Source organism: Podarcis melisellensis, assembly GCF_964234715.1.
Source record: "Podarcis melisellensis genome assembly, chromosome: 8".
In the NCBI taxonomy this organism is placed as follows: domain Eukaryota; kingdom Metazoa; phylum Chordata; class Lepidosauria; order Squamata; family Lacertidae; genus Podarcis; species Podarcis melisellensis.
In genome coordinates this window covers 51,316,050-51,328,314 of record NC_138540.1, presented here as the reverse complement: position 1 = coordinate 51,328,314, position 12,265 = coordinate 51,316,050, and the positions used below count along the sequence as shown (strand labels likewise).

Below are 12,265 nucleotides of genomic sequence, written 5' to 3'. Positions count from 1 at the left end.
GAAGGGCTCCTGCAAGCAGAGCAAAGGGATTAAAGTAATCCAACGCAGAGCTGGATTATGGCTGAAGATCTGCTATGGTTTGCCAAATCGTGTCAGGGCCATCTCCTCCCCCACCCCACTCCTGCTCAGAAGAACACTGTGACTCCACTGGGAATCCCTGGACTCAGGCCAGCCAACTGTTTCTGAAGGCTGCCTCGTCTCCAAGGGATGCACAGAAATCCCAGCTTGCAAAGTCTGCACTCAGGGTGTAATTCATTATCAGCAAATAAACAGATGAGCACAGGTATGATGTATTGCTTTATCTTTAACCCCTAAATCATCTGCAAGCTCTCTCACTAAGAGACAAAGAAAACTTTCAGCAAAAAGACTCGGATATTTGAGTCTAAGTCTTTGACAAACTTCTAAAAAGCTAGGGGACAAGGGTAAAGGAATAGCATTTGGAATGGGGGGGTTTGGAGGGGTGCTTAACCCATCACCTTCTTGCTCCCCCCACAATTTCTCCCCTCACCACTTTTTAGGAAGTTCCACAAAGCGCTGGATTCCATCACCCAAGTGTTTCGCTAAACATCTAGTTTGAACGTAAGGCAATTAGGAGGAAAATGATATTAAAATCCACAGTCACTTGATAGCTAATGCACATGAAAGAAGGCAGCTGTCTGCTTATTTCATTTCATTTTCAATTTATATTACAGGCTTTCTTCATTGCTGTCCTCAAGGTAGTTTGCAGCCCATAGAAATGACAAAAATATACAACAAAAATCAATGAAAACTGCCATCCTATAAGCATTAAAAAAGGCCTGAATTCTTGTAAGCACGACTTCCGGCGGCGCGCGTCTCCGGTGCGGGAAGGGATTCGGCCAGGAGCGCGAACCCAGTCCGATAAACAGGGGGAAAAGGGGGTGCTGGAGGGCGAGAGCACCCCAGAAACACATCCGGAGGGTGTCCGGAGGCACAGGGAGCCAGCAGAGACCGAGCGCGGCTCACCCCGCTGTCAGGTAACCTTTGCAAGGCGAGGAGAACAGCGAGGAGAGCAGCAGGTCCTGGGCAGCCATTTCCTCCCCCCGAGCAACGGACAGCCCAGACCCCGCTGGCGATTTGCGCACCGTTTCAGTGAGTAAGAAACCCGGGGATGGTTAAACGTGAAGGCCAAACTATTTTGAAAAAAAAAAAACCCGGAGTGAGCAAGGAGGGAATTTTAGAGGTTCTGCCGTTACCAGGGATCGGCGGCTACGCAGAGAGCAGCAGAGCAAGGCAAGTGTATTGAGCCACCACTGGTGATTACTTTGTTTCCCTGAAAGACTTTACGCTAGAAACCATCCGACCCCCTATAGAAAAAGGGGGGTTTCAACAGGGAACAGAGGACGAAGTTATTAAATTAGAGCCATCTGTAAAAACGAAGGGACGCCGGAAAACGCCATCCTCACCGCTTTGCGGAAAGCGGAAGAGAAGCACTGGCGGCGCCATTAAGGAGAATAAAACGTACCGGGGATTAATTTACAACTTTACAAAATGGACTAACCTGATCTAAAAAACTGTGTGGCTGTGCTCCAGTCTATCTCTTGGCACTATAGCGAAGAGTTGGGTACATCTCCGTTCTTAACTTTTTGCTGCCTGCTCAACATTTGGGAAACAAATATTACCGGACGCTGACGGACTCTTTGGCTAATTTACACCGAAAGCCCGCCTTCAGCAACAGAGAGCGCCATCTAGCGGACAAAGTGTTTATAACGCCTGGGAATTTTTATTCCTACCCTGACCTTACTTTTCACTTTCGGTTACCGCTTCCCCAGCATCTCTGTACCCCCCCTCCCCCCCTCCCCCCTTCCTTTTCTCTTCTTTCTCTCCTTTTTCCCAAACTCCAGGAAAAAACGGAGTGGAGACTCTGAGCGAACCCTCTGGGAGACTCTGACGGTGTAGACCTCCCATCCATTATCTGGAAAACAAACTTCCTTAACACAATTTTTACAAGACTATACGGTGCTGTTTGAAAGCACACATCACCCTGCGGACATAAGAGCTTTCAAAGCCCTGAATGTTGGTGCTGTTTGTAAGCATACATTACAGTGTGGACATAAGAACTTTTAAACTCCTGAACTCTAAAACTATAGGACTCTCTCCGATACCTCAAAGTTACAATACGGTAAAAAAGGAAATAACAGATCATTGTGTAATTGAAAGACTGTTGGAAAAGACTGTCAAAACAGGGGACTGGGTTAACTAGGAAATAGAAACCTGGTCAGAAGTGCTATAATTATATTGCTGGGAGTACTCAACATCTGATAAAACAAAGAATGTCAAACACAGGGAAAAGACCAGAAGGGGGAACACCAGGGGACAGAAAGGGATCAAAGCAGGAAGGGGAGTTCAGAGCAGAGATATTAAGAATGTTTGCGGAGATAAGGGAGAGCGAGAAAAATGTAGAATGTAAGTTGGAACAAGTAGAGCATAGAATTGGGGATGTAGATAAGAAGCTAGACGAAACGGTTAATGAACTGAAGAGTCAACTTAAGGAGGTATTCAGGAGGACACAGACAGTGGAGGAAGGTATGAAAAAGACAAGAGCAGAACTAAAGGAAGTAAGACGTGAGGAGGAAAAAATTAAAGCTGAGATACTGGATTTGAACAAGAGTCAAGAGGATATGAAAGATTGGATTGCTTTGAATGAACTTAGGCAGAGGGAGGCTAACCTTAGGATGAGAGGTATACCCGAAGTCCAGGGAGAAAATGTAAAAGAGAAACTAATAATAGAATTAGCCCTTTGGTTGGAAATAGCACCAGAAGAGGTAGGAAGGGCAGTGCAATCGGCCTTTAGACTGAAAACTAAGCCTCCAGGGAACAAAAAATTTGTAGGAGATTGCCTGATAATATTCAAAGACAGGGAAATAAGAAACAGAATTCTCTCTAAAAACAGAGAGAAAAGATTAAACATTGAAGGGAATAACATAATAATTTTTAAAGACATTCCTGTCAGGCTTTTAAAACGTAGAGATTCCTACAAAGAACTGGTACAGATACTCAAAAGAAATAACATCGAGTTCAAATGGGAGTTTCCTGAAGGCATTTCCTTTACATACAGGAGTAAGAGACAAAAATTGACAAATCCAGGAGAAACAGATAAATTCTTAAGGAAATACAAAGAACTAAAACCGCAAAGGGAAAAGGGTAAAGACGGAGGAATAGGATCGGAAGGAGTGCTGGAGGGGGAGACGGGAAGCTCGGGGGGGGAGGAGGGAGAGGGAGGAGGGACGGGGGAGGAAACGTAAGAGGAAGGTTAAAAGGAAATCACAGCTGTTTTTTTTTTTTTTTCCTGTTTTTTCCTACAAATTAAATCACAATGGTGTTAAAGGTATACAGTTGGAATGTTAATGGGATGAATGATAAGGGAAAGAGGAACCGAATTGAACATATTTTGAAGAAGGAAAGTCTGGATGTTATCTGTCTCCAAGAGACACATATTGCGAGAAAGCACAAAAGGATTCTGATTAATCAAAGATTGGGGAATGAGTATGTATCCTTAGACCAGAAGAAAAAAAGGGGGGTGGTGATTTATATAAAAAAACAAATTGAAGCGAAACAGTTATTTAAAGACGAGGAAGGAAGGATAATAGCAGTGAAAATAAATTGGCAGGGAGAAAAGATAATAATAGTGGGAATATATGCGCCTAATGATAATAAGTCAGAATTTTACGGGAGATTGGAAGAAAAGCTGTATGACTACGCTGATGAGAAAATTATACTACTGGGAGACATGAATGGAGTGATGTCGTTAGAAATGGACAGATTGAGGGAAACAAAGGGTAGAGAAGGGAAGCTACCCAGAACGTTTTTCTCCCTTATTCAAAATTGCAACTTGGTAGACATTTGGAGATTCAATCATCCCATGGAAAAACAATATACCTTCCACTCGGAACCTAACGATTCATCATCAAGATTGGATCAGATGTGGATTTCGAAAGAGATAACTACTAGAGCGGTACGGGTGGAGATTCAGGTCAGAACAATTTCAGACCACAACCCATTAATTATGGAATTAAGAGGGCAGGAAAGCAGATCAAATAGATGGAAACTTAAAGATTATTTACTGGACGATCAAGAGGTAGTAGAAAAAGCCCAAACCAGATTAAAAGAATATTTCGAGGATAACTTAGGAAACAACACAAAATTGAAGGTGGTGTGGGACGCAGGTAAGGCGGTGATGCGGGGTTTTTTTATCCAGCAGAGCGCAATTAAGAACAAAAAGAGAGAAAAAGGGAAAAAAGAAATTATACAACAACTAGCAGAGAACGAGCAGAAACTAACTCAAAACCCAAAAAATAAGAAGATAAAAGAGAACATAAAAATCTTACAATCACAATACACAATGCTGGTAAATAGAGAGATAGAATGGAAAATCAAAAGACTGAGACAGAGGAACTTCGAACATGCCAACAAAACGGGAAAGCTACTATCCTGGCAATTAAAAAAAAGGAAGGAACAGAATACGATAAACAGGATAGTGGTGGAAGGAGAAGAGATAAATAAACCCAAGGAAATAAGGAGAGCCTTTTTGGATTTCTATGGAGAGCTCTTTAGAAACACCGGAAAGAACAAGACTAGAAAAATAGAGAGATACTTAAAGTCTAAGAATATTAATAAGATCCCCCCAGCAGATAAAGAGAAATTAAATGCCCCAATTGAGATAGAGGAAATTAAAGCAATAATAACAGATTTAAAAAATGGGAAAGCCCCAGGCCCAGATGGGTTTAGTAGTAGATATTACAAAGAAATGGCACCGGTTCTACTGGCACCACTACAAGAAGTAATGAATAACATTCTTAACGAAAGAGAAATACCGGAGACGTGGAAGGAGGCGTTGATTACACTAATCCCAAAACAAGATTCAGACTTAGAACAAATTAAAAACTACAGACCTATTTCCCTACTAAATATAGATTATAAGATCTTTGCGGGAGTCCTAGCAAAAAGATACAAGGCCATCTTAGTAAAAAATATCCACAGAGACCAAGCCGGCTTTTTGCCGGGTAGGCAAATGAAAGATAACATAAGAAATATTATTAATATAATAGAATACTTAACAGAAAGATGTGACAAACAAGGTATATTGTTATTTGTGGACGCTGAGAAGGCGTTCGACAATGTAAATTGGGAATTTTTGCTGAGACAACTGGAATACATGGAAGTAGGTACTGAATTTTATAACGGGATAAAAGCAATTTACACGGAACAAAGGGCAAAACTGTTGATAAACAATGTGGAGACGGAAGAAATAACAGTAACTAAAGGAACAAGACAGGGATGCCCACTGTCCCCACTGTTATTTATAACGATATTAGAAATACTACTAAACTCCATCAGAGATAACAAAGGAATAAAAGGAATCAGGGTCGGCCACCACGAACACAAAACTAAAGCCTTCGCAGACGATCTGGTGGTAACAATGGAAGACCCACTGGATTCAACAAAAGAGGTACTTAGAGAATTCGACCAATTTGGGGAAGTAGCGGGCTTCAAATTAAACAAAAGGAAAACAAAAATAATAGCTAAGAATATGCAATTAGACAAATTGGAGGAATTACAAAGAGAAACAGAAATAGAAGTGACAAAAAAGCTAAAATATTTAGGGGTATGGATAACACCAAAAAATATAGACTTATTCAAAAATAATTATGAAACCGTATGGAAAGGGGTCAGGAAAGACATAGAAACGTGGGGTCGGCTCAAATTGCTATTCTGGGGAAGAATAGCTACAATTAAAATGTCGGTACTGCCAAGAATTCTATTTCTTTTTCAAAATATCCCGATCATTAAAGGCATAAAGATATTTAAAACCTGGCATAAGGAAATTTCTAGATACATCTGGCAGGGGAGGAAGCCGAGAGTAAAATTTAAATTATTAACGGACATAAAAGAGAGGGGAGGCTTCGCTCTCCCAGACCTAAAATTATATTACGAGGCATCCTGCCTATGCTGGGTTAAAACATGGATAAAACTGGAAGAACCGGAAGTGTTAGACCTAGAGGGCCACGATAACCGATCAGGGTGGCATGCCTATTTGTGGCATGGGAGGAAGAAAGGACACAAGGGATTTGGGAACCATATATTCAGAGGTCCCCTGTTGGAGGTCTGGGAAAGATACAAGGATGTATTAGAACCCAAAACACCCCAATGGCTGTCTCCACTAGAGGTTATGTCGGTTAAAAAGACTAACATGAGAGCCAACTGGGCAACCTACGAACAACTCCTAATGAAGGCGGAAGGAAAGTGGAAAATGAGGCCGTATGAGCAGGTCAAACCCCAAGTATATGACTGGCTACATTATCACCAGATAAACGATATGTTTAAGAAAGACGTTAAAGATAAAGGATATGCCGACAAAAAGTCTAGATTCCAATCTGAGATTTTGGAGAATAACATAAAAACTCTATCCAAAATGTATAAACAACTATTAGATTGGAACTTAGGCGACGAGGAAGTTAAGGCGGTAATGATACACTGGGCTAAAGATTTTGGCCGTAACATCTACTTTGAAGAGTGGGAAAAACTTTGGAAATACCACCTTAATTTCACGGCCTGTGTGTCATTAAAAGAGAACCTAATGAAAATGTTTTACCGCTGGTATTTGACTCCGGTAAAATTAGCCAGGATGTACGGATCTTGCAACAAATGTTGGAAGTGTAAAGAAAGGGAAGGGACTTTCTACCACATGTGGTGGGAATGCCAAAAGGTCAAAGAGTTCTGGGAAAGCATATATAATGAATTAAAGAAAATGTTAAGGTACACCTTCGCAAAAAGACCAGAGGCGTTCTTACTAGGTCTGGTAGGAAAGGAGATAAAAAAGAAGGATTACAAACTGTTTCAATACGCCATAACGGCTGCAAGGGTGTTGATTGCCAAAAACTGGAAACAAGAGAGTTTGCCGACTATAGAGGAATGGAGAGCTAAACTACTAGATTATGTGGAGATGGACAGGATGTCAGGAAAAGTTAGATATAAAAAAGATCAGAGGTTTGTCAAAGATTGGGAAAGTTTTACGGAATATCTGGAAAGCTTAACTGATGAACAGATAACACTAGTTGGTTTCAAAGGTGCTCTGTAAAAAGCTAAGGGTAATGCCTATGGAACACGGAAGAATGAGAACGACTCATGGCACTACACACAAAAGAATGCGGATTCACTTTTTTTGTTATTATGGACGATTCGTGGAACAGCAGAAGGAAGTCCTTTCTTATTTTCTTTGTAAAACATTAAGAGTGTTGATATAGTTTGATTTGTATTTTGATTTGTACAAATTAATAAAAAGTATGCATGAAAAAAAAAAAAAGAATTCTTGTAAGCACATTTCAACAACCCATTTCACATAAAATACAACAAAACACCAGCAAACAAATCACTCCATCCTCATTACAAAGAAACAAGACAATTTCTGCAAAAATACAAAACCTCATAATGCCAGAGGTCACGCAAAAAGAAGAATGGAGCCGTTAGGTTACATAGATGCTTCCTTGCCCTGTGCGATCCATCCACTCACAGCAAGGGGGCCAGAAACACCCCCGTCCTGAAAACACAGTGCCATCCATTTCATAGATCCAGGATCAATATGATGTTGAGTTGGCACTTAAAATCTTGGTGCCACAGCATCAACTCCCCCCCCCAAATCTCTTGGCACAGGCAAAGAGCCACATGGCAAGAGTTTTTTGGCTCTTGCTAAAGGCTTACATGAAACGCCCAAGCAGCTCTCAAATGAATAAACTACCTCCTTCCAGGTGTCTGCAATTCTGCTCATCATCTCTGAACTTTTATTCCCTTCTCACCTGCACCATTTTGTAAAAGTTTAAAAGCTGGCATTATACCCAGGTCACAACAGCACAACAAACTGAAATTACCTTCCCATTGGTGACAAGACCCACAGGGCTTAATTCACTGGAGGGTGTGTGTGTGCAGTGCTGCCATGGCTCTCTATAAACTCAGCAACAAACAGGCAAAACCCCTGAGGAGACTCAGTACCATTCTGACAATCTAAACACACACGGTTCCTCTCTCAAAAGCTTCCGGAGGCGGAGCGAAACAGCAATGGCGGTCCTCTTCGCGCTGTGAAGAGGGGCTCCGCGGAAAAGGGTCGTCCGCTACGGCAAAGCGGAGACCCGTTAAGAAAAACCACAGGTAGAGTGAGCCTGTGGTCGTGGGACTCGGCGGGCACCAAGAGCGACCTCGGAAACGAAGAAGGGACCCCGTAAGGGGCTCCGGAACGTGGAGGGGGTAGCGGTGCTGTGAGTTCATCGCTCTTTCCGCGGGAGTGAAGCCGCGCGGCTGCTGCTGATGAGCGCTGACCTTTCTTCCTTGAACATTCGATTGGAATCAACTTACTCGTGAGTAAGATCTTTGAGATTTGGGACTCTAAATTTCTGAAATTTGGCTGAAAGCGGGAGACGTTAAAAAGGAAGTCCGTCTTCCGGCTCTGTTTAAACACCAAGCAAAGAGCTATAAATCTGAAGCGCTGAGAGGGACTTTTAAGAAGTTGGAGTATACCTTGCAAATTCGGATTAAAGTGCATGAAAAGTTAAGAAAAGTTGAGAACTTTCTTCTTACAAGAGGATATAGACAGCAACCTCTTCCTTTCCCTTTTGTGTGGATTACAAAGTTTCAAAACCCAGCTCTCGGGCTGTCTGGATACAAAAATCATCAGACTGCGGTAACTGTATAACTTTAAAGATACATTGGGGCTACTTTTGTGGTTACAAATAAGGAACTGTTGCATGCACCACTGTAAAGAACACTTACTCTCTGCTAGTTAAAATGAACTTTTGAAGGTTCTACCCCTTGGTTTTTGGTTCTTTTTTTTACTTTTGGAATTTCTTGGAAATTTTAAAGTGGGGAATTTAATGGTGGAAACTTTTCACTTTTTTTTTTTCTTAACTCTTGGGGAGCTCCCCCTACTGGATTGTGGAATATTTAGTCTCTGGGAACTGCAGGTTGTTTTTGTAAAGCTTCTACCTGGATGTTTTCCTTTCGGTTTGTCTTTCCCATGGGATTTACAATTTGACCTTGCCACATGGACAGCTGTGGAATGAGTGGTGCCGCAAAAACAAGAGCTGCCAAAAAAGCAAAACAATCTGAGCTAGTACAAACAACTTTGCCGGTGCAGCCTCGCAGATCATCAGTTCCAATAGTTACAGGTCTGCAAGAAGGAGAAACTAAACAGCCAGCTTTTCGGGACATGGCTGCAGGAGGACTAGATCCTGTATCTAAGGAAATTTTGGAACAGCTGGCAGCGTTAAATAAAAAGGCAGATGAGCAGGCCTCTAAGTTTGATCAGGTGACAGCCACAATTAACAAACTGACTGACCAAGTTTCTAAAAATTTAGAGGCCATTGGAAATTTGCAATCAACAACAGCAGAAAATCGTAAATTAGCTGAAGAAGCAAATTTAAAGGCAGACCAAAACAAAAAGAGGATAGAGGAAGTAAGAGGAGAAGTAAGACCACTGAGCAGACAGCTTAATGAACAGCAAGCCTACCTGTCCATGGCAGAACTGAAAAATCGGGAAAGCAACCTTAGGATCAGGAATATACCAGAACTTGAGAAAGAAGATTTGATCAGCTACTTGACGGCAGAAATATCAAAGTTCTGGGGTATTGCAGAAGACAAGGACTTTAAAATTGTCACCGCTTTCAGGCTGGGAAGAGTAGCAAAGAAGGACAAACCAAGAGATTGCTTGGTCATTTTGAGATCTAAGCAAGAAAAAGATAATATACTCGGCCTTCATTTTAAAAACACATTGGTGATTCAGGGAAGGACTGCAGAAATCTTCAGAGACATACCGAAACAGCTGTTGGATTTAAGAATTGTATATAAAGACCTCGCAAGCCTACTGAGAAACAACACAATCCCTTATAGGTGGGAATTCCCTCAAGGACTATCTTTCAGAATCAAAGGGAAAAAAGTGAGAATTAGATCAGCAGAAGACCAAGAAAAATTTTTGAACGACTACGGGGAGGACCTTCGGAAAGGAGTAGCAGGTGCTTGGCCACCACCTCCGCCTGGTGCAATACCTCCAGATCTTGACGGCAAGAAAGACACTCCTACTGGCTAACAATTTGATTCAAGATGTCTCTGCAGCTATTTAGCTGGAACATTCATGGTGCAAATTCCCCTGAGAAAAGGAAAAAGATTTTTCACATATTGAGAAAGGAACAATTGGACATCATATGCCTACAAGAAACACATGTGACTAGGCTCCATAGGAGAGTTTTAATTAACAAAAGATTAGGCCAAGAATTTGTTTCCTCAGACAAAGTTAAGAAAAGAGGAGTAGTGATTTATGCAAAAGAGAACCTAGCACCAAAGTTGATATTCAAAGATGAACAAGGAAGAATTTTGGCGATTGAAATCCAAACACAAGGAGAAAAATTTCTGATAGTAGGAGTATATGCACCAAATGAGGGGAAATCGGAATTTTATAAAAAGCTGCATGAGATAATGTTGGATCATATAGACTACACCAACATCATTTTGATGGGAGATATGAATGGAGTCGTCTCTACACATATGGACAAGTCACAAAACCAAAATCTGACTAAAGATGGCAGACTACCTAAATCTTTTTTTGAACTGACAGACAATATGGACTTGATCGACATTTGGAGGACCAAAAACCCACTAGGTAAAGAAGGGACTTTCTTTTCTGAGGCTCACCTATCATGGACAAGAATTGACCAAATTTGGATAACTAGAGGGCTGGCCCCTAAGACAAAAAAAATAGAGATCTGCCCTAAAACTTGCTCCGACCATAACGCATTGAAAATGGATCTGAGACTTGTGCCAGCTGGATCCTTCAGATGGAGAATGAATGACACTTTGTTTAGAGATCAGGAGATTGTGAAGAAGGCCCAAAAAACGTTGAAGGATTATTTTGAAATCAATATGAATACCCCGGTGGACAAGAGAACAATCTGGGACGCAAGCAAAGCTGTAATGAGGGGGTTTCTGATTCAACAAAATTCTATTAAGAAAAAACTCTGGAATGGGAAAAGAGATAAGATTTTAGAGAAGATACGAGAGGGTGAAAAAAGACTTAGACTTAACCCAAAGTCAAAAGAAGTGTTAAGAGAAATTAAGTTCCATCAAGCACAATACGCCAAATTGATAAATCAAGAAGTAGAATGGAAAATTAAACAAATGAAACAAAGATCTTTTGAATCAGCAAACAAATGTGGAAAACTATTAGCATGGCAGCTGAAAAAGAGACACAAATTGAATTCTATTACCAACTTGGAGGTTGATGGAGAAAGTATTCAGAAACCAGAAGAAATTAGAAAGTGTTTCCAGAGATATTTCAAAAAACTGTTTACTCAAGGTCCACAGGCGGAGGAGGAGATTATTCAATTTTTAAAAAGTAATGGATTGAAAAAATTATCCCAAGACAAACAAACAACCCTGAATTACAGAATAACACAGCAGGAAATAGAAAGTGCCATTCAGAACATGCAATTGGGGAAATCCCCAGGCCCAGATGGACTCACCTCCAAATATTATAAGGTTTTAAAAGATTATTTGATTCAACCATTAGTGGAGGTGTGTAACCAAATTATGGAGGGGAAGGGGGCTCCGGAATCGTGGAAAGAAGCATTCATCACTTTGATACCAAAATTGGAATCTGAAAAGACTCAACTCAAGAATTATCGTCCTATTTCACTCCTGAATGTGGATTACAAAATTTTTGCTGACATTCTGGCAAGTAGATTTAAAAAAGTTCTGAATGAAGTAATTCATAAAGACCAAGCAGGCTTTCTCCCTGGTAGACATTTGTCTGACAACACTAGGAACATTATAGATGTTTTGGAGCTATTGCAGACAAATATGAACACAAGAGCTGTATTAATTTTTATAGATGCAGAGAAGGCCTTTGACAATATATCTTGGAAATTTATGAAGAGAAATTTGGAAGGGATGGGAGTGGGAGGGGCGTTTCAAAATGGTATAGAAGCAATCTATTCAGAGCAAAAAGCTAAATTGATAGTGAATAATGTGGTGACAGAAGAGTTCAGAATTGAAAAAGGAACACGACAGGGGTGCCCCCTATCACCCCTGCTATTTATTTCGGTCCTGGAGGTATTGCTGAACTTGATTAGGAAGGATCGGGTGGTACAAGGAATACAGGTCGGAGGTAAACAATACAAGTTGAAGGCCTTTGCAGATGATTTGGTTTTAACACTACAGGAGCCAGAATCTAGTACTAAAAGAGCTTTAGAATTAATTTATGAGTTTG

General features: G+C 40.9%; 1 protein-coding gene across 1 annotated transcript in view; it reads right to left on the bottom strand.

Moving 5' to 3' along the window:
- The window catches only part of DUS2 (dihydrouridine synthase 2), a 37,018-nt gene that overhangs the window by 340 nt on the left and 24,413 nt on the right, over positions 1–12,265 (bottom strand). The window lies entirely within an intron of this gene.